The sequence below is a fragment of the Equus przewalskii genome, chromosome 23 (genome assembly GCF_037783145.1).
Source record: "Equus przewalskii isolate Varuska chromosome 23, EquPr2, whole genome shotgun sequence".
In the NCBI taxonomy this organism is placed as follows: domain Eukaryota; kingdom Metazoa; phylum Chordata; class Mammalia; order Perissodactyla; family Equidae; genus Equus; species Equus przewalskii.
Window position 1 is genome coordinate 17,635,819 of NC_091853.1, and position 23,171 is coordinate 17,658,989.

At 40.8% G+C, this 23,171-nt stretch overlaps 1 protein-coding gene across 3 annotated transcripts in view; it reads left to right on the forward strand.

Moving 5' to 3' along the window:
- Positions 1-23,171, forward strand: part of C23H1orf21 (chromosome 23 C1orf21 homolog) — a 209,965-nt gene that overhangs the window by 157,505 nt on the left and 29,289 nt on the right. The gene's annotated exons all lie outside the window — the stretch shown is intronic.

Sequence of the window (23,171 nt, forward strand, 5' to 3'; positions counted from 1 at the left end):
CATAGTAACTGCCCTTCCTGGAGAGTCTCTAATTAGCTGAAAGAGTCATTGTTAGGTGTCTTTTCTGCAGGTAAAGGAGTACCCAGCCGGGGCACCCAGCCTCTTCCCCGCCATCAACTCCAAACACTCCACACCAGCAAGTCGTGAGCCCCCAGGAGCAGGCTCTCCAGAATCCTCAAGTGTAACAGATGTGATCTTTGGCTCACCACCTCTAAAAGGAGCCGGTCCCTGGCAAGGATACTCTTATGAAATTGATTCTTTGCTTTACCTTGAATGGTTCTTTGATTGTAGATTAACGAGATGGTGACTAATGGCAACTCTTAAATTGCCTGTTTTAGTGAATAGAGAGGAATTATTTTTAATTAGTGCTTCAGTTGTCTATATATAAATGACGCTCTCTGATGTGCTGAAGGGCCTTTTGGAAACAGTTTATTTTCTTAATTCTGTTAGGCATTGCCTAAATGCTCTTGGTTGCAATGCTATTTGTGTTCCCTCTGAGAAATCTTTTGCTAAGTAGAGATCACTTCCGGTCCTTGTGGAATAATCTCATTTTAGTGGTGATCGTCTTGACAAGGACACTTACAAGCATAAATTGCAGGGCAGTGGGTTTGCCCAGCCCAAGGTGAGTCTACCAATGCTGGAGCAAGAAGGCATTTTCATGTATTTCAGAGCTGGTTCCCTTACCCAAACGTCTGCTCCCCTCAAAGACACACGAGTGTGCCCCCCAATTTCCATAGCTGCAAGGGTAGAAAGTGAAGAGAATACTTGCTAAACCTTGCCGAGCCACTGGAGCAGAGCTACACGCCCCTGGCCTGATATAGTCAACTGGGTGACAGTGTACATTCAGTGACAAGATGAAGCCAAACTTTGGCATTTTAGGATCAACACATGTGAGTTCATTAAAGGACATAATCAGATCACTTGCCTTAGCCCCAGTACCATACTCAAAGTGTTTTCTCTCCTAAATCTTTGAAACTGCTCCCTAAAAAGTAACTTTCGGTTCCAAAAGTCTGATGTTATCTATTGAATAGATACATTTCTAAGATTTCTTTAAATATGGTACTTTGGGTTTTTCCTCCAGCTTCTTTTTAAAAAAAATGATTTTTTTTAATCATCTAAGAATCAGTTTTCACCCACCAAAAGACTTTTAGGATTTTCTTTTTTCAGTCTTGTATCCCAGAATAGTAGTTTCAGAGTTGCCAACTGAAAAAAGACCTATGTGTTGTGCGTGCTGCTGAAAGCTGTTTCTGAGCACAAACTAAATGGTTTTAGGAAACCAGTACACAGAGCAACTCACGTGGTTTCACGTGTAGCAAGAAAAACCACTTCGCCTCAGTACTCCAAAAGCTGCCGGGTCTTCTAATCATAAGCGATAATTAGCTTGGACTTGAGACCTGAAAGGAAAAAATTATATTTGACTTAGTAATTTTTAAGAAGGGAAATGGTTCTTTTAGCCAGATGGTGTTAGGCTGTTCACCTCCACCTTTAAACCACAGTTGGAGAGTAATAGCTGTCCCCGAACTATAGGAACGCTCCCACAGACTTGGATAAACTCCAGAGGCATTAGCTCACAGTTCTGTCTGTATGATTTATCAATCAGCAAGTGTTCATGGAGTTCCTTTTGCCTACACTGCTCTAGCAGCTGCATAAAATATCAGAGCAATGTGTGTAACGCGATGCCTCCTACGTCAGGTCATTCACTCTGAGTGGGAGAAGCGACGTATGAAGCAGTGAGGAATAATCCAGGTAACGTGATATCTTCGTAAATTGTCATCCGTCACGCAGTGCCTTTCCACGTACACAGATGTCTCTTCCTCCTTTCCTTTTAACAACCAAGTATTAAAGTGCTGCAAACTTGGAAGTGCTGGAATTGACAAATAACCTTCATTTATTCAAAAAAAAATTCAATGTCTACTGCTAAAATTATATTGTGTAGAACCAGGCACAATTCTAGAACAAATAATTTTTTAGACCACTATTGAATGTTCGGAGAAGGATATGTATCTATACAAATGTTTAATTCCTAATTGTACGGCTTTTGAGCTGGTTCTGCGTGTTTTTTGGCCTTTGATGTGTTTAATGATGTCACCTTTCCTATTTTAGACTGAGCTTGCGTGGCCAAAATTGTACCAGTTCAGCATAAGCACTGCTGTACTTTCTAACCTTCTAATCCTATGTATTTCCTGCCTCCTGATTTATTAACAAGTACTTAGGTAATTTCGCTTAATTGTGGAGCAGGGGAGTTAGAACTAAGATTTCCTGATGGCTAATGTTTTGGTTCCACTAATTTGATTTTGTGTTTCCTTCAGCTCACAGATTCTATTAACTACCCCCACGACACAAGTCTTTACACCATCGATAATGCTCTAGAGACAGTGCCGCCTTCTTTGGGTTTAACACCTACGTTTCATTATCTTTTAATTGAGTTCTCGGATGTGCAAGGGGAAAAGAAAGTAACGGGTGATTAATGCTTCTGCGTGAATAAGAACTAACTACATATAATGAATATGTTATTTTAAAATTTTTTCTGCAGTAAAATATCGTGTTGGTTAACAGTTAACAGACTGAGGTTAAACAGACTTTAATTAAAAATTATAAGCTCACCCTAGCCCATAGCAATACCCCGTGCAAATCTGAGAACACCAAATGGACAAAAACCCTAAAATTCTTCAACAGCACCCTCTAGCATACGTACTTTTAGGCTGTCAGACTAGGAAGCAAATTCTAGTTGTCATTTCCTCGCTAAAATAGTATATATTTTTTATATGTCTAGTTATATTGGCACATTCTTCACATTATTCCTGAACTGAAAGTCTGAAAGTAACTATAAACAGAGGATAGCATAATCTAGTAGGATAATTTCTTGTGCAAATATTTTCAAAATGATTTTACTTTAACGGTGGCTGTCTTCTATTTCTTGTCTCTGCTTTGGTTGGCTGGTTTAAGGAGAGTGCTGTTTTCTTTTGGAGTAAGTCGTCTAGGAAAGAGAAAAAGCAGAGCCGGAGGAGGTTCCTAAAGTAGATCGTGGGAATCCACGAGGTAGACGGAGTATGGTGAGTGGTAAGAACACAGCCAATGGAGCCAGACTCTCTGGGCTTTTGGGATCCTGGGCAGGCTCTTTAACCACTCTGTGACTTAGTTTCCTCCTTTGTAAAATGGGTTAATAGTAATAGTATCTGTCTGACAGAGCTGTTGTAGTTAGTACGCATAAAGCACTTTAGAAGCCTGGAGCGTACTGAATGCTCAATGACAATCGAAAGTCATTATTATTTTATCATGGATTCTTAGATGTGGTCACGATCTGCAGCTTGAGCTCTGACATCAGAAAGACCTGAGTTCAAAGCCTCTGAGAGACCTTGGGCAAACTGTTTCCTCAGCTCTCAGTGGGAATAATAAGCAGCTCTACTGCATGCAGTTGTAGAATTAGACGATGTCCACGAAGTGCCCAGACTAGACTAGGTAGGACAGGTAGAACACCGCTCTTATCCTTCATTTCCTTCTCAAATGCCAATAAAACGACAGTTAAAGGACTCTACAGAACAATAATAATCCCCATGACTAAGAGAACAGTATCAACGTTCTGTAAGGTGGAAACAGAGAGAGTAGAAACTGACTTAAGCAAACCCAAGAAATCCAGTTACACTGTAGACTCAGGCTCAGGAATTGCTAGCTCCAGATATCTCTGGAAATGGAGGTGAAAGTGGGGCTAAAAACAAGAAGATTCACTGAAAGCCGGTTTAAAAAGCAGACTCCCACGTCTTCGTTCCTTGCAGCCAGGCGCCATTAAGGGCAAGGATACTGAACTGAAAGCAGGGCTTTTAAGTGAAAGTCTGCGTTCTGAATGCCAAGGTCATTGGTTCTCTTCCTCCACCTGGCCCCCAGGCCACTGGCAAGGAGGTTTAGACTCTCCAAGATGAAGATGAAATGTACCTTCTCCGGGATCCCTACCAGCCCAAAGAAATAGACCCACGCTCACTGCCCTTGGAGGTTCTATAAAGAAAAAGCCCTGTCATATCCCTGAAGCCCCCAGTCCATACACCCGGCCTGTGTGCACAGAGCTTCCAGTCAACTATCTAGTGTTCATGCATAACTAGGACAGACAGCCAGGCTCCCCAGGCCGGGGTCTCCTGAGGGTGGATCCTAGTGGTGTATACACTCAGGCATATTATCTGATCATGCTGTACAGCCCTCCTAGGTATGTCTATGTTCTCAGATTCATTCAGTGCTTCATTCCTATCATGTTGCAAGCACACCCATGGATATCTCCTCAGGTGTACCTAGTACACAGCTAGCACTTGGTAAATGTTAGCTGATGCCATTACTCATTCAGTCATCACAGGACAGAACAAGTCACCTTCCACGTGTTTCACCTGCTTCATGCCAGGCACACAGTCCAGAATTAGAAGATGAGGTTTGAACATTCAGCTGCTTTTATAACTCTACCACTTATGGAAGTTCCACAGTAGAGAGGAAGGAGCCCTGGATTAAAGAACAGATTCGGGGCCGGCTCCGTGGCCGAGTGGTTAAGTTCGCGCGCTCCGCTGTGGCAGCCCAGGGTTCGGATCCTGGGCGCGGACATGGCACCGCTCGTCAGGCCACGTTGAGGTGGCGTCCCACATCCCACAACTAGAAGGACCTGCAACTAAGATACACAACTATGTCCGGGGGGGTTTGGGGAGATAAAGCAGGAAAAAAAAAAAAGAACAGATTCTTAATTCTGCCATGAACAGTACACCCTTCATCAAGTCCTTTAATCTCGCTAGACCGTAGGTACCACTGACGTAAAATGAAGGAGCTAGACTAGACCATCTTTAAAGATGCCTTCCTTGCTCTCAATATACCCCTTGACATCAGGACAAAAAATGTTTCGGGATAAGTCTCTGAGGTTGACCTGGTTACTTTTCAGAAGTGTATATATGTAGTACTACTAGTAATAAGTTTATTATTAGTAATAAATAATAATACATCATGAAGATAAATAATGATAATACCTAAGAATTACTGAATATCTAACATGTTTCAGATGCTCACATTGTTTTATTTAAACTCGTTTAATGGGATGCTAGTGCTTTATGAAAGATATTCTATCATCTCCATTTTGCAAAGAGAGCTGAGGCTCTGAGTATTTAAGTTACATGCCAGATTTACAGACAGGAAGTGGCAGCATCTGGTTTTTGAAGATCTGGCCGCCTCCAGAGACACGGTTCCCCAGACCTCACCACCATGCACCTCTTTTCTGAACTCTGTTTGGTACTCGCCCAGTAAGATCATTGCACTCATTCTGGTTCCCTTGATTGCTTTTGGGTTTTCGTCTGGCTTTATTGCCTCTTGCTGGAAATTTATGTTTTCCCTTGTAAAGTCGTTTAGCATTGGAGTCATCGACAAACCAAGACCCATTTTCCTCTTACAAAGTTAGTTTGCTCTGAGTTCTCAAAGCCCAAGGGTGTTTAAAAGGTTCTGCCTGTGTGAAATTACACACTCTTAAAATTCCTGCTTATCTAAGCCTTCATAGGATGTGTAGTTTTTCCCAGTGTAGCCAAACCTGCAGATCACTGTTGTTTAATGGATTATATGACATAGCAATTGTCCTTTGAGATCGCAGACTATGTAAACTTACAAGTCAATATTTTAACAGATCTTTGTGCATAAATCTGTTTTCTGTTTAATGTTGATTTTGGAGTGTATAAAAATGAGAGAACATAAAATAGATTTGGTGAAGCAAAGAAGAAACTCTTTTAAAAGAAGCCTGAGGGAGGCTAGACATGAGAACTCCCGCCAACCTTTGCTGTGTGTTTTTTAAAATTGGGTAAAATATGCATAACATAAAATTTACCATTTTAACCATTTTTAAGTGGTATTAAATACATTCACACTTTGGTGCAACCATCACCACCATTCATCTCCAAAACTTTTTTCATCTTGCAAAACTGAAACTCTGTACCCATTAAACACTAACTCCTCATTCTCCCCTCTCCCTATCCCTTGGCAATGACCATTCTACTTTCTGTCTCTGTGAATTTGACTGCTCTAGGTTGCTGTCCATTTTGTAGAAGGTCTTACATGACATGATCAGTATTATAGTTAAGAGAGTAACAGTTGACATGTATTACTGTTATCACCCAAAAGGTTTATAGTGAAAATATTTCAAAGGTATTTAGAGTGAAACGACATGTGTTAAGCTCTTTCTCCTTCTTTGAATTAAGTTAAAACCCATTTTTTATTTTTATTTATTTTTCTTGTTTGTGAGGAAGATTGGCCCTGAGCTAACATCTATTGCCAGTCTTCTTCTTTTTTTTTTTTTTTTTTAAGATTTTATTTTTTTCCTTTTCCTCCCCAAAGCCCCCAGGTACATAGTTGTATATTCTTAGTTGTGGGTCCTTCTAGTTGTGGCATGTGGGACGCTGCCTCAGCGTGGCTTGACGAGCAGTGCCATGTCCGCCCCCAGGATTCGAACCAACGAAACACTGGGCCGCCTGCAGCGGAGTGCACGAACTTAACCACTTGGCCACGGGGCCAGCCCCCAGTCTTCCTCTTTTTGCTTAAGGAAGATTGTCACTGAGCTAACATCTGTGCCAATCTTCTTCTGTTTTATGTGGGTTGCCACCACAGCATGGCTTGACAAGCAGTGCTAGGTCTGCACCTGGAATCCAAACCTGCAAACCCTCCCAGCTGCCGAAGCAGGGCACACGAACTTAACCACCACATCACCAGGCTGGCCCCTACAACTTATTTTCTAACAAACACCTTGAGGTGCTGATAACTCAGCTTCTTAAAAGTGACAGTGCCCATGTGCTTGGACAGATGTTATTTCTTGCTCTTTTCTCCTGTGGGGCCCCAATCACAATTTGAGTGAAGACTACCATAAAAGCACTGTTCATTCTTCCCTTTGGTCCCCCTGCCCTTTTGGTGCCCACTTCATATTCTCAGTGAGATTAATGTTGCCAAACAGTATAGTACCCAAGTAAAGGAGAACAAATGTTCATTCATTCTTTCCTCAAACCTTGATTGAGTGCCTACCACTGTCACCTACTGCATACAAAGATCAATAAGACACTATCACTGTCTGGAAGAGGCTTACATTTGATTAGGTTGAAGCATTTGAAACTACCTGTAGTAAGAAGAGCGATGTACAAACAGATAAGCCGAGGTGCCACGACAGAAGTCTGTGCCAGAAACAGTGAGGGAGAAAGCGGTTCTACCCCGAAGGGTGAGGTTGTCATCCTGGTGTTTTCTTCTGCTTTTCTTCACAAGGCTGATGGAGTGTACCGTGCTACCTCGACTGGCTTCTGCAGCTCCCGTGTATAGTCTCTGGATGGATTTGGAGTTTGTTTGGATGATACAGAAGCAGTAGAGCAGATGGCGATTCATGAATTTGGACAAAAAAGCAGCGGTTCCCATCGCCACTTGTCTCTCATTTCCATCCTCAGCGATCATTAAATGGAAGTGTGAGAATTTTCTGGAGCAGAGTTGAAAGTCCATTGCACATGGATGAGCTAAATTCTGTTATTTGCCTCACATTTTGCCGGGGGCTGAACTTTTCTCCTCTTTGGAAGGTTAAACAAGGAAACACTTTAATTCCTTTCCAGATTACAGTGTTCTCTCAGAGAAAATTCTTAAATAGACAACTGCTTGATTTGAAGGGGAAAAGATAGAGCTTTCTACAAGACATAATGATGATAGTAACTAGTTGTGGCCAGGTGGTGGTTTTTTGGTGTTTGGGGCCTGGGGTGACAGAATAGTGAGCTAGGGATGGAAAAGGATCTCACTGTCATCAGTGCAGGAAGAGGTCACTATACTGTGGAGAGGACCATGGCATAGTTATTTCTCCTAGGACTGAGACTAGGGAAGCCAAGAATTTAGGTTCCCAACCCAATTTTTTAAAAAGTGGCATGATAACACTCCAGTCTGGTCCATCCAGAACATTCCCCTGGATTGTAGTTTCTTCTCGACCACATTACAGTGCATTTATTTGAAGAAAAAGCTGCCACCTAATTATGTAAGGCCACCCTACACTGGTCATGAACACCTGTCTCAAAGCATAGAACCAGGACTCAGGTAGAGATGGCAAAAATGTAAACAAAATCATACACAGACACACACACACAACGCACACAGTGCTAGTAAACCAGCTCTCTGGAGAGAAGAGTCCTAATTTACACTCTTTGCCAATTTCCATAGTGTAAATGCTCCCATGAAAGCTAATTTTAAACTACCAGCAGTTGGCTCACAGAATTCCTGAGTATTTAACAATTGACTCTTCCTAGTAAGAGCCAGCTCCAGCATACCACTGGATATATGTATTCTTTGGCCAGTATAAATCACCTTTTTTAAAAATGTAAATGTGAATGCCTTTGGACTGGCACTCACTGATGACTGTTCTTACTACTTGGTCCCTCTGCTCCCAACTGTTTACTCAAGGTGCTTCGTCCCTTCATGTTACCTGCCTGGCCTCGACTTGCTTTGGTCTGGGAGGTACAGATTCTGTTTTTCAGCAGTGGCCATGGTGGGATTTCCAGGGTTCTTGCCTGTGTCTTTAAAATGGTGTGTCCCTTATGGGCCTCTGTCTCATCTCTAGGTATTGGAGCATAAAGGAGAAGTTTAAAACTGCGTGGACTACTCTTACTCCCACCCTCTTTAATTTATATAGATTTGGCTTTTTGAAGAATGTGAGATATTTATTGAAAGAGATGTATATGCAGAGTTCCTGTCCGTTTTGGCCAATAACTCCCTGACCTTGGGCAACTTACAAAATATCTCAGAACCTCTATGTCCTAATGTTCTCCTCTGTAAATGGTTGCCTCATAGAGTTGTTGCAAGGATCGAATGATAAAAAATTAATAATAATGACAACAATAATAATAATTGCTGGCATCTATAGGGCTCTCACCACTTGGCAGGGCCTGTGCTTGGCATTTCATCTATGCTAACGTAGTTAATGCCCACAGGCCCTGGTGCAGTGTCTGGCACCTGGGAGGAGTGTCAGCAATGATAGCTATTATTTTTATTGTTGTTATTGTTCTTGCAGTGATAAGAGACCATAAGTGATAAAGAATCAAAAGCTGTGTTTCTCCATTGTCGGATTATCACAGGTGCATCAGTTAAATACGTACATACATATGGCCTCATATAAGAAGCAAATTAAGCATGATTCTATCTATACTCTAGGCGTTTATTTCCTGTAACGATAACTCTGGGAGAGAGCGGGACGGGGAGAGGGAGAGAGAGCGTGCTTATAGGCAAATGTACAGGCGCACATACGTGTGGTTTGGTTTGGTTTTGTTGCCCTGAGCGTGTTCCCTACCAAATGGCTGTTGGACAATAGATGTAGTGCTCACATTTGTGAGATTTCATTTCAGTATCCTATTTGAGAAGTGGGATAAAGTTTCTAACATTTCTATTAAATTTTATCAGGAAACCTTTTTGGTAAAAGATAACCCATAAGTCATCTTCACATGGTAAGAGTTTCCCCTATGTTCTGGTACATGCCAGCAAAATACAAGCAGGATTTAAAAATAAAACAAAATTTATCTTTCAGAAAGGTGGATGCCACCTTATATTTGAGTCACATGGTCCAGGACACTCATTCCTTTGAACACAAAATTTGGGGGAAACATATTAGTCTAGAGCACTGACTTTACTCAGTGATCACTTTAGATGCTTTACCGAGGTCTTTTGACAGAATCAGTTTTGTATCTAAATGATAAAAATAATCGTTCTAATTTAGTGATTATTTCTGTGCATCATCATAAACAGCCTTTTAATAGTTACTTTGAAAGAATAATGTGGTAAGTGGTGAACAGTGTGGCTATCACCACTAACCAAATGGGTATTTATGACTTGGAATTAAATTTCTAAGATAGCAACAAACAAAAATTCAAGTTGCATTTTATTTCAAATTAGAAGTGAAGATGATAAGCCCTGGAAACGTTAGAAGACTCAAAAAGTTAGTGACTCCGATTGTGAAAATGCTGCTGTGAGATGCATTTAAAAAGTTTAAATTGTTTCATGAAATGTAAGTGTGGAAAAAGTAATATTTCCAAATTAATATGTTTTTTACAGAATGTGTTATTTAAAATATCTATATAACTGAATTAATAGAGTATGCATTTTAAGGAATCACTTGAAGGTTTCAACCACATCCCTGAAGGATTATATATTGAAGTTGCCAAGACATGTTTCTGAGGAGCTTCCCTTTGGAAGATTGGGAATCACTTTATATTTTGGCCTGTATAGTTAGTTCATTAAAGCTCTAACAACATGTACTTTAACATATTTTTCTCTCATTGCCAGTGCCGGTTTTGGGGGTTTTTTTTTTTGACCTTTTACTCACGTAGGAAAAGATTTTCACATAAGTTGAGAGGCAAAGTGTGAGGGAACAGGAAACTAGCTCTAAAGACTTCCTTGCCTGGGAGGCTCTAGAGAGGGCGAGAATGGCGAAAACGAGATGGAACATTCGGAAAGCGTTTACGTAAGGTAGACTTAGTCAAGTAAGGCTCATTGTACCATTAACAAGCCCTTGATTGGAAAGCTTCCTGATCGGAGAACCTTGGAGGGAGGAGAAATGACAGCGCAGGGGACATAAGTCATTTGCTCTTACCTTTTCTCCCCAGCTTGGTGTCAGCCTGCCGAAGGGGGCCCAGTCCCATCATTGTCCCACATCAACAGTATGTGCTTAGCTCAGTTGTCTTATGGGAACGTACACCAAATTTGAGGGCAAATGTCGAGAAAACCACTATGGGAGCTTTTCTAGAAAACTTGTAAAAGACTGAGAAGATAAGCAAAGAACAGACACTTAGGATTAAACGTGCCCCTTTTTGTTGCGAAGGTTAGAGTGAAGATAGTTCTAGCAGCACATTTCTCCAAAAAGAGAAAAAGGAGAAAAAAAAAGAATGTTGCTTACTCTTTTATTGCCTAAGTACCACATTTCAATTTTAAAGAGCTTTTTCAACTCAAATGCTAGCTACAACCAACCAGCCTGTTCCTAGCCTTGGGCCAAAAGTACATCAATAATGGAACAACGCCAGATGTGATTATTGACTGTCAGGACTATGTATAGAAATCTGGTGGCTGACTCCACATTGTGAAATAATCGTACCATGACAGAATTGACGCTTGTGTTAGCTGGAGAGCCTGGGGGCCCTATTAAAACATCGGCTTCTCCTCATTTACTCTGACTTCTGATGGGAAGAGGTTGCAGAAGGGTATAGAAGAGTGGATGGGTACAGAGCTAAATTTAGAATTAACTGGGACTAATCATCGAAGTGATGGAAGAAATAATAAATGAAAAAGAAATCTGTTCCTTTCCACCAGTGAGAAACTTAAAACTCCTATATGTGAAAACATAAAAAGATTATTAAAAAAATACTTTAAAAAGTCATAATACATGCAACAGAGAATTTATACATTTTATTAATATGTATAGTAAAAGAAAAAAACTATTTTTAATAAACAGAGTTCATAGGCAAAAGAAAAAAACACACTGTGGTAGCTATTGCTTTTCTTCTAGCAAGCCCCCTCAATCCTGCTGCGAGGCCCCACCCCTCTTTCCATGGTGGTCGGCATTTGGTGGACAAGAGGCGGGCTAATCAGTGTTTCCCTAGGATCCTTGTAACTGGGGCTAACAGGGAAGACCCTCTTGCCTGTTAGGTCACAGAGCTGGAAGGGTTGAATCTGGGGTTGCCACAGGGTCATGAAAAAAATGAAACCAATGTAATGAGTAAAGATGAGAGCCAGGCAGAGAGAGGGCATTGCTTGACCACCTGGATCCAGTTGAGCCTGAGATTAGATCCACCCCTGTGAGGTAAACCAGTAAATTCCAGGCCTTCAAACAGGTGTTCTCTCCATCTGCGGTGCTTCTCTGCGATCCCTCCAACACACACAGGACCTGGCTCTCACCTGCTTCACTCCTACGTTTATATTGGTTGGACTCCACATGGATAGATCTTGTGATAAATAAACGATCTCGTCTAAAAGATGGTTGCATTCTAATGTATCCATTCAGAAAGACTACATTTTCTCCTAATTTCTTCTGATTGTTTGGGCCATCCAGGAATAGACCCCAAAGCTCAGGTTTCATATCCTTTCAGAAAAATGCACCTCTGCCCGGCCCTATTTCTGCGTTAACAGCCGTGTCACCTTTCCTTTGCTTGCCCAAAAAGATGCCTTGTCTTAGAATGTCAGCCCATCTGTTATGCATTCGTAGCAGGGAAGAAAAAGCACTTGTTTTTATCCCTATTTCACCCTTTTAATCAGTTACCCTAAGCCTCCTTTCTTTCCCATTTTGTCACCACCATTCTGCACCATCAGCTAAGCCAAAAATCTGGCTGTCATTCTTGCCTGTACCTTTCCCCTTCCACCTCCCCTATACATCCAGTTGACCTTGAATCTTATCAATTCTTGTATTATCATTTAGCATATGGAATTTTTTTCTCTGACATTTGCAATTGCCCCATGAGGACAGGGATCTTGTTTGTCTTTTTCTTGTTTCCCTCAAACCCTAGCAAGATGCCTAGCGTGTAGTGGGCACCCAGTAATTTGCATGACAGCTCTCAAATATGTTCCCTTGTCTCTAGTCCCAGAGCAACTAGCTGTCTTATTAATACAAACTATCATTTGTTAAGCACTTCTGTGCAACAGATAACCCAGGGAAGTTGGTACTACTCATCCTCATATTACAGCTGAGGAAACTGAAGTCCAGAAATTCCATAATCTGCTCACCGTTGCACAAGTAGAAAGTGGAGAGGTGGTCTGAGTCCAAACCCATACTCTTACTATCTACTCTGCTGTGCCCCTCTTGTCTTCTGTAGCTTTTCATAGAATTCTTCCAGTTTACTGGCACAGCTTCCTCACTGGCTCTCTGCTTCCATCTCTGAAACACAATTCTGCCAGAAGCTTCATAAACTCCTTCCGTGGTTCCTCTTGTTTCCAAAGGAAAATCCAAATGGCCAAACTTGAGCCCTTCCTGGCCCAGCCCCTGCCCACATCACCACCTCATCTCTCATACTCCCTCCTGGCACCCCATGCTCTCTCTGGGTGTACCACGCTCTGTATGGTTCTCAGTGCATCCCGTATTCCTCACTCTTCGAGACCCAGCCCTGCCTGCTTCCTTCTCCAAGAAGCTTCCCTGACCTCCTCCTCTGGGTTAAGGGTCATCACAAGTGCTTCACCATACAAACTTCTATCTTTTTAAAACATGTGTTCACTTTCCTATTTGTTTTTAGTGGGTGAGGATCATATCTGATTCACATAAGTACCATTAAATAGTGATTTAGTGAAGAATGGGCCGTTAGGTTTCTCTACCATGGTTTTCCACTAGTACTTGTTAATCCATGTTTCGGTCACAGTGACTTTTCATTGTGATCCATGGACCTGATTTTGACATTGGTTTGACCCGAGAAAAATGAGTTTTGCAGATAGGATAGGTTGAATAATGACACACACAGCCCACTTCCCAAGATGTCTACATCCTCATCCCCAGGCCCTGTAAATATGTTACCTTACGTGGGAAAAGGAACTTTGCAGATAGGATTAAATTAAGTTTCTTGACACGGCGAGGCCATCTTGGATTATCTAGGTGGACCCAGTGTAATCACAAGCATCCTTATAAGAGGGAGGAAGGAGGAACAAAGTTAGAAAAAGAAGATATAAGGATGGAAGCAGAGATCAGAGAGGAAAGATGCTAAACTGATGACTTTGAAAAGGGAGAAGGGAGAAATATGGATATTAAAGCCTTACTGGTGAGGGCTCAGAAGAAAATGAAGAGCATAGTAGAGAAAACCTATATCATCTTAGAGAATATAAATCATCATAAACAGACTATTGGTAGAAATATGGACATGAAAGGCACTGCTGGTGAGGGTTCAGAAGGAAATGAAGAACATCTTATTTGAAACTGGAGTAAGAGTGACCCTTGTTCTACAGCAGCAGAAAGCTTAGCTGAATTGTGCCCTAAGTGATGTAAAAAGCAGAATTTGTAAATAATGAACTAGAAATATTTAGCTGAGAAGACTTCCAAGCAGAATATAGAAGTTATGGCCTAGTTTCTTCTTATAGAAAAATCTAACAGGAAAGAGGTAAATTGAGGGAAGAACTCTTATCAAAAAAGAACCAGGACTTGATGATTTAGGAAATTCTCTCAGCCTATCCAGATTGCAGAGGACACTAAAACTAGGAGATTCACTGCCAGAGAAGCGTACTCTGAAGATAAAGCCAAGAGTGCGGTTGGACCATATTTTGCTGGTTTCTGGAAAGGATTAAAAAGTCAGAGTATTAATCACACTGATGGCTCTTTGTATAGATTAGACATGTGGTTTAGGCATGAATTCCCTTAGCCGTCTCAGCAGAAGCCGTGAATAGAAATGGGATTATTCAGGAAAGCTCGTGGAGGAGCCTCCTATATAATGGAGTGAGTCCTCGTAACACACACAGGAGACCCATGAGATTCTTGAGGATTTTATGCCAGCAAAAACACTGCCAGTTTGAACAGAAAAGGACAGAAAGAGGGTGAAATGAAAGAAGGTTGTCACATTCCCAAAATTCCACAGACAGAAAACAAGCTGATAAAACAGCTCAGCTACAAATATGTGCTACCCTTCAAGAAAATGAAAGGATGACTACAAGGACAGAGCCGTGGGCCCAGACGGCAGTCTTGAGCCACAGAGGATTATTCTTAGGCCTTAAAACCTAACTCCAGTTGGATTTTGAAATTGCTTGGGACCAATGACGTCTTTTTTTCTGTCATTTTTATCCCTTTTTAAATAGGAATACCTATAGCTGTTATTTTATGCTTGTCCCACCATTGTATTTTGGGAGTAGATAACTTGTTTTCTGGTTCCAGAGGTTCACAGATGGAGAATTCTGCCCAGGATGGATTATACCCAGAGCCTCATCCATATCTAATTGAGATGATTTAGATAATGAGATTTGGGACTTTTGAGCGGATGAGATTTGGATGAGATTTGAATTGATGCTGTAATGGGTTGTTTGGGGTAAATGTATTTTGCATGTGGGATGGGTATGTATCTTTGGGGGCCAGGGAGAACACTGTGGTAGGCTGAATAATACCTCCCCCAAAGATATCCACATCCTAACCCATGGAGCCTGTAAACGTGTTATCTTACATGGGAAAAGGGACTTTACAGATGTGGTTACATTAAGGATCTTGACATGGAAAGATTTTCTTGAATCATTTGAGTGCGCCCAGTATAATCACAAGGATCCTTATAAGAGGGAAGCAGGAGAATCAGAGTTAGAAAAAGAAGATGTAAGGAGAGAAGCAGAGGTCAGAGAGGAGAGAGGATGCCACCCTGCTACTTAGAAGATGGAGGAAGGGACCATGATCCAGTGAATGTAAGTGACGTCTAGAAGCTGGAAAAGTCGGAGAAACAGATTCTCTCCTATAGACTCCAGAAGGAAGGCAGCCTTGTGGACTCTTTTTAGACTTCTGACCTCCAGAAGTGTAAGATAATAAATTTGTGTTGTTTAAGCCATTAAATATGTGTTAATTTGCTACAGCAGCAATGGGAAAGCAATACAGCAGGTTTTCTGGACCTGACAGATTTGGAATTAAGAGAGTTGTGGATGTGTCCAGCTAGGTCAGTACTGCTAGGGTCTGGTTTTTAGCTGGCTTATACAACATGATGAATGTGAGAAAAAAGATTTGCCTGTAAGAAAAACTAGATCATTTAACTTTTTGCTTCTAGCTTTGATATTTGCGGTTTCTCGACTTAGTGAGGAAAACCTGTCATGGTTTTGGTTCATCCCAGGAAAAGTTTAACAATTCTGCACAAATTGTGGCTTTTTATTTGTTAAAATATTAAAGACATGATGGATGATACATTTCTTGTTCTAATATTTTGTTAACTTTGATCAAAGATACTTTTATTTTTCTGGCCATATTTTTACCCACCAGAAAAATCTAGCATAAAGCATGTTTATATTCTGCCAGTCAGCTCTGAAATGCAATCTTTTAGAGACCATCATCTTTCTTTTTTTTTTAAGATTTTATTTTTCCTTCTTATCCCCAAAGTCCCCCAGTACATGGTTGTATATTCTAGTTGTAGGTCCTTCTGGTTGTGCTATGTGGGATGCCACCTCAGCATGGTTTGATGAGCAGTGCCAGGTCCGCACCCAGGATCTGAACCTGCGAAACCCTGGGCCACCGAAGCAGAGCGCGCAAACCCGACCTCTCCGCCACGGGGCCGGCCCCAGGGACCATAGTCTCTTGATAGTTGAATTCTTAAAATCTTTGGTCTTGTTATTATGGATCACAGTGAATATGATTCACATTCCCATGTGTTTTGTTTTATTTGATGGTTGGAGAGGAGAAGTGAGAAATGGAAAAATCAAAGGGGGTGTGGTTGTGGGTGTGAGTGCAGGTTCTAGGGCGTAAATCACAGATTTTGCCTCTATTCTATCTTCCTGTGTCCAGGTGGCATTTAGGATAATTTCCTAATGCTTATCCACTACAGTCAGCTAACCAAGAAGTTTCAGCTTTGTTGTGAAGTCTAAACTCTCAGTGGCATTTTGGCCCAATTTAAACTTTGAATAGTTGAGTTTTTTCCGTGTTTCCATAAATCACACAAAATTTACTACGGATAAGATATTTGACAAGAGTTACAGATCAGACTATTCAGAAAGGAAGATTGGTATGATTAATATTACGTAGTGCAAGAAAGGAAGAAAACATACTTCTTTTAAAAAAAAATAGCATTGTAGTAGTCAATAGGGCTACTTAGAAATATTCCAGTTCTGCTCCTTCTGAGCACATAGTGGGATTTCACTCTCTTCAGTTTAGGTCCTGTGGTGTGCTTTGGCCAAGTAAACATGAGCAGTTAACTTTTTGCTCAACTCTAATCTTCCCTCCCCTGCATGGTGCTTATGAGAGCATGTGTGGACATGGAGCCTCCATTAGCCTGAGTCCCTGAGTGATGAGAATGAGCAGAGCCCTCCTACCAGCCTGCGCTGGACACGTAGCATGTGTAAGACATGAGCTTGTATTTTATTAAACTACTGATATCAGGGGTGGTGTGTTGTTGCAACATAACCTACCCTATCCTAACTGAGACAAGCATCTCAGGCAGAAATTGAATGTGGTTCTTCAAATTAGTTAATTCTTGGAGATATATCATCTTGTTGAAAACGTCCTTAACTTATCATTCTCAGTGTAACTTATAACAACATTGTAGCTTGTTTCTTTTATTTACTGACATAATGGCTTAATGACTTTGTTCTGCATTTGTTGGTATACAATTAACTCTGTTCTGAGCAATTTCTTACTGTTTACTTTTTTAAGATTATTTTAAACGTTTCCAATCTATGTTGAGAAGCATTATGTGAAAAATATTAGGTGCTTTAAAACTGATTGACCCCACTTAATATTTGCTTGATAAAAATGAGGTACATGGCTATATTTTAATTTATAGAAAAAGAATTTATGTAAAGCTGAGACTTTCCATACCAACTTCATCGCTAGTAAATAATTCTAACAAAATACTAATAATTCTAATAATCTCCTTGGACAAGTCATTATAATGGAAGTGTTGACTTCATGTAATTATACTGATACTGGTAGGCACAAGTCAGTAGTTGCATCTGGTAGCTTGGGCCTTGCCATTTGTTAACATCCAGAAATTCTAGTAGAGTGAATATGGCTCAGCTAATCACCATCATTCAGAAAACAAGATAAAATTCCTTTATCTTTGAAGGAGGCAATGTCCTATCTCATGTTAATACAACTTGAGAAATCACATATAAAACATCAAATGAGATTGTTTTCTTAGAGAGTACGTCCTATGGGTTATTCCCCAAAAGCTGGAATGATTACTCCTTTATTTTATAGCTAAATGTGCTCCTCTTTTAAAAATATGTGTGCATACCCCCCCAAAAAACCTCCTTATTCTAGATAATTAAAGTAGTTACCTTTTCTAGTTTTCAGGTACTTTCTGAAATGCGGTGGTTCAAATGTACACACATACACAGAGTCTGTGTAGGGGGAAACCCTTTGAGAGTTCACATTTAGTGCTTTTGTGTCTTTTCTCTGCGTAGGTCCCTCATTAGCAGTCCCAACTATTACTCCAACCCCCACTACTTTTCTCTAGGCCTCCAGCTTTCTGCATCCATCTGGACCCCGGGATTTCTTTATAAGACAGAACTTCCTACTCCTGGGCCCAGAAGAAGAAAATGAGATGCCTCCCCATACTTCCAACCCACAACAACTCAGGGAACCTCATAGGACTGTAGCTGCCTAGGCCCTCTCAGACTCGGTGGGACAACACAGGGAAAGCGGTGATAGGAGAGAAGGAGTTCCATCCCTTGCCGACACGGAGGATGCCTCTGTCACTTCCTGAATGCGTTGTGTTGCTTCCTTCAGAATTAAGGAGGCGAAGTTGGAGGGAATTTTTTAAAGAAGCTGTCAGTTTCTCTTGGTATTCTGACTTTCTTTTGAGAGGTGCCACCCCGGGATTGGAAAGCAGCAGCGTTGATACAGTTGGTTTGACTGTCTCCAGCATCAGAGAAACTAAGAAGGGAGTGATAAGTTTACTGTACACACTGACAAGTGTGTTCTGTTCTTAAAGAAATAAAATTATTCCAAGCAAAGGAGAAAGTTGTTTGATTTGCTATTTAATCACTGTCACTACCTGGCATTAGTTTGCAAACATTTTTGATTGATGGAGGCTTTTCTTCAACGGATAGAGCCCCTAAATATAAAACAGTTCAAGGGGTTGCCACTCTGGTGGGCCATTGTGTTGACACCCCAGGCAGCTGTGCAGAACCCCAGGGCTCCGTCTGAAAACTGCTCTGTGAAAGCCCAACTGGGGGAGTCTTGTGCACAAAGATATCTTGTCTCTGAAATAGAAGTTCTCAAACTTTTTTGAATTAAGAGTCACTTGGGACTCTTGTTTAATGTGCAGATTCCTGAGGCTCAATGCCAGAGACTCACACTCAGGAAGTCTTGCGTGGGGCCTGGGAATCTGTATTTTAGCAGGCGTCCCAGATGGTCCTGGTGCCAATATGGATAGATCATGAAAAACACTGCTCTACAAGCTGCCTGCCTTTCATTGACTTCATCTTATTCTCACTTGGTCCCAGTTTATTTTGGGTACTTAGTTTATAATTGTCAAATACCATTAAAATAGTTTTTTCTTGCCCAGGGAAACAATATCTTAGTTACCTCTTCTGTCATCTCCCAGTTTAATTCTCTGTTCCTGTTCCTGGAGCACCCCAGATGTGGCATGGCTCAGCCCCCTCTGGTGGGTCTCTCCATCTGAGGTTCCCATCAGCTTTGTCCTTCCTCCAGCCCTTCTGGGTTTTATTTGTTTGTTTGCTTGTTTCCTCTTTTTTTTTTTTTTAAGGCAGATGTCTTTAAACCTCCCCTTCCCCAACAAACAAACCCAAAATAGAAGTTAAATAATGGTTGTAAGTAAATATAAAACTGACTTCTTGATGTGAATACAGCTAACCAGTAAGCATATAAATGCTCTCATGTGGCAAGGTGCTAGGTGTTCTGGGGGATACAAAGAAATATAAGAAAAATTCCAAATCAGTTATGTTTTTAAAATAAAGCCTACAAGGAGACAACACCACTTGAACGATGATAATCAGAAAGACAATACCAAGTGTTGGCAGGGATGTGGAGAAACTAGAACCGTCATGCATTGCTGGTGGGAATGTAAAATGGTGCAGCCACTTTGGAAGACAGTTTGCTGATATCTTAAATAGTTAAACTTACCATTTTAGGCCAGCAATTCACTCTTGGGAATCTACCTAAGAGAAATGAAAATATGTGTGTGAATGTTTGAAGCAGGATTCTTGATAATAGCCAGAAACTGGAAACAATTCATATGTCCATCAAGTGATGAATGGATAAACAAAATGTGGTATATCCATACATTGAAATATTAATTCAGCAATGAAAATAAATGAAGTACTGAAATATGCTACAATATGGATGAACCTCAAAAACATTATGCTAAGTGAAAAATGCCAGACGAAAGGCTATCTATTCTAGGATTCTATGTATAAGAATCTAGAAAAGGCAAATTTGTAGAGACAGAAAGCAGATGTGTGGTTGCCTGGGGCTGCTGATGAGGGCGGGGGCTACCTACAGATAGGCCTGAGATGACTTTAGGATGCTAGAACTGCTCTAAAACGGGATGGTGGTGATAACTGCACAGCTCTCTAAATTTACTAAAGTCATTTAATCATACATTTATAATGAGGACAGTTTATGGAATATAAATTTTACCTCAATAAGGTGGTTAGTTTTTTTTAAATAAGGCGTATAGCCTAACTGAATAATTGATAGTTCTTTTCTATGCAAAAGAAGTAGACACGATAGTCAAATGTGGCCTGCACACCCCAGGGGTCCCAGAGGCTGTCTCAGGGAGTCCTTGAGGTCATTTTCCTAACAATACTAAGAAGCTCTTTGCCTTTTTTGGCTGTGTTGACATTTGCACTGATGGTGCAAAAACAGCAGGAGGTAAACGGCTAGTGCCTTAGCACAAACCAAGGCAGTGGCATCAAGCTTATTAACAGTCATTGTGTTCTCCACCACCAGGCACTCGTAGTGGAAGAATGCATTCCATTTTCACTTCAGAATGTACTTGATGAAGCAGTAAAAATTACTTAATTTTATTAAATTTTGTGCCTGGGTGCATCTGTTTTTAACAGTCTGTGTGATGAAATGGGAGATCGGCAGAGAGCATTTCTTCTGCATACCCAGTAAGAGGGTTATCTCGAGGAAAAGCCCGTCTGCAGCTGACGGAGTTGCAGGCTGAACTAGCAGTTGCTTTTTATGGAACACCATCTCTCCTTTGGAAAAAGAAAATGCCTGACAGACAAGTTATGGAGATTCAGGCTTGGGTATTTGGCAAACATTTTCTTAAAAATGAATGAAGGGAACCTGTCACTTCAAAGAAAACAATGGGCAGTATTTGTTGCCAGTCATAAAATTCACACTTCAAGCCAAAATTAGAATTTTGGAAATTTGATACGACCACGATCTTGACAGCTTCTGTCAAGGTATTTCTGATGAGATTGATGATGATTTTAACAAACTGATTTTTCCATATTGTATAATGAAGTGTGTCAAAATTGGGAGAATATAGGTAAAGGGGTCTTAATACTAAAAAATTGGAGAACTGCTGGCCTCGTGGCTAATAATAGCATGGACTCTGGGGCCATTCTGCTTGGGTTCAAATCCCAACGCTGTCACTTACTACTTACATGATCTCAGGTAAGTGTTTCACCTCTCTGTGCCTCAGTTTCCTCGTCTATGAAATGTGGATAATAAACGTACCTATCTCGGAGAGGTATAGCGGGCATAAAAATGAGTTAGTATATGTAAATCACTTAGAACAGTGGCTGACTTACCATGAGTGCTCAGTGAGTTCATTGAACTTGATGAGTGGTAATTTGAAAAAACAATAGACTATGAATACATAATAGAAATTTCTATTTAATTATATATGCTTTTTTTTTTTTTTTGGTAACTGGAAACTCTGAAGCTGCTTTTGCTCCCTTTCTGCCTCTCCTTTGGTCTCTCGCTTCCTGGAAGTACACACCTGTGTGATGTACTGAGAGGTGACTTCTCTCTCCTGAGCATGAGCACCGTGCCCATCCAATGAGTCTCTGTTGATTGGGGGGTTCACCATGTGTTTTTAAGGAAGATTTGGTGAGGCAATGTAATTACGAAAGGTATAGTTTAATAAATTGAATATAAACAATATAATTGTATATCATTTATAATCTTAGAATTGGAAGCCACTTTCCTGCCTCAGCAATGTTTAAAATTACTGTGTATCATTTAAGCTCAAAGAGTTGGGGAAATTATGTGAATAAAGAAAAGGTATAAGGTTCTGTCATATCAAATGTGTCCATTTTCAATGCTTAATCCAAGCAGACAGAAAGTTTAAGGGAAAAAATGACTAACCTGGGAACCTACGTCTTCAGTCCTGCAGAGACTACATATGAGCTATTTTTATCTCTGACTGTTACAAAGAAGTTCATCATTTGTTGACATCATTCATTCACGCCACCAATATTTGATGCGCCCCTCCTGTGAAGTGCCAAGCCCCTAGCCAGGCTCTGTGGCCCACTGGGTAGAGAGGACATGGCTCTGCCCTCCTGGAGTTTAGAAATTAGAGTTTTCTAATTTCTCCCACTTGCTTTGTAAATAAGGTAATTCATCTCTTGTTCCTTGACTACATGAACAGAGAGAACAGTGTTTATTTTATACTTTTTAAATGTTCATGAAAACGTTCTTAAGTCAAGCGGGAGATAAAGAAGGTAAGATAGACTGCAAAAGAATTATAATGGGGGCCCGGCCCCATGGCCAAGTGGTTCAATTTTCGTGCGCTCCGCTTCAGCAGGCTAGGTTTGCAGGCTCAGATCCCGGGCCTGGATGTACTCCACTCATCAGCCACTGTGTGGAGGTGTCCTACATACAAAAGACAGAGGAAGATTGGCACAGATGTTAGCTCAGGGCTAATCTTCCTCAAGCAAAAGAAAAAGAGGATTGGCAGCAGATGTTAGCTCAGGGGGAACCTTCCTCAGCAAAAAAATTTAAAAAATTAAATTAAAAAATTTTTAAAAAGAATTATAATGATTATTTCTTTTCCTAGAAGATCACAAAGAAAATTACCCTATGTTTTGGAGTACTCATGTTAAGCTCGTGTTTAATGGCAAATAACAAACAACCACAGCGTGTCAGTCACTGGAGTTTCACTGGCTTAAATGGCTTCTGCTGTCCTAAGGGAAATATGAACTCTTGAAGGAGTTCATTTGGGGACCATCTGTTTTATGTGCCATCTCACACCATTCTGCATGTGGTGAGAATGGTGGGTTGACCCACAGGAGTTTTTATTGCTTTCCCTAGCCTGGGTCTTTAATTATTGCCACCCCTCAGGTTCCTGGAGTGTATATAGTCACCGGTTAAATAGGTTTAGAAGAGTCCTTCCTTTCATTTGGGGGTATGTTTTGAGAGCAAATGAGAAAGCACCTTGAATATTTTTTTTTAAAGATAATGTTGTAAAAAGACAGAGCAGCCGTATTAATGAGAGAGTGTGCTTACTGATGGGCTTGAATTTTAAGATTTGAGCGTGTTTCTTTCCCACGTGGCTGGTATACTAGGAATGAAAAACGAGGTCAAGCTACAAGCCAAAGAAGGGCTT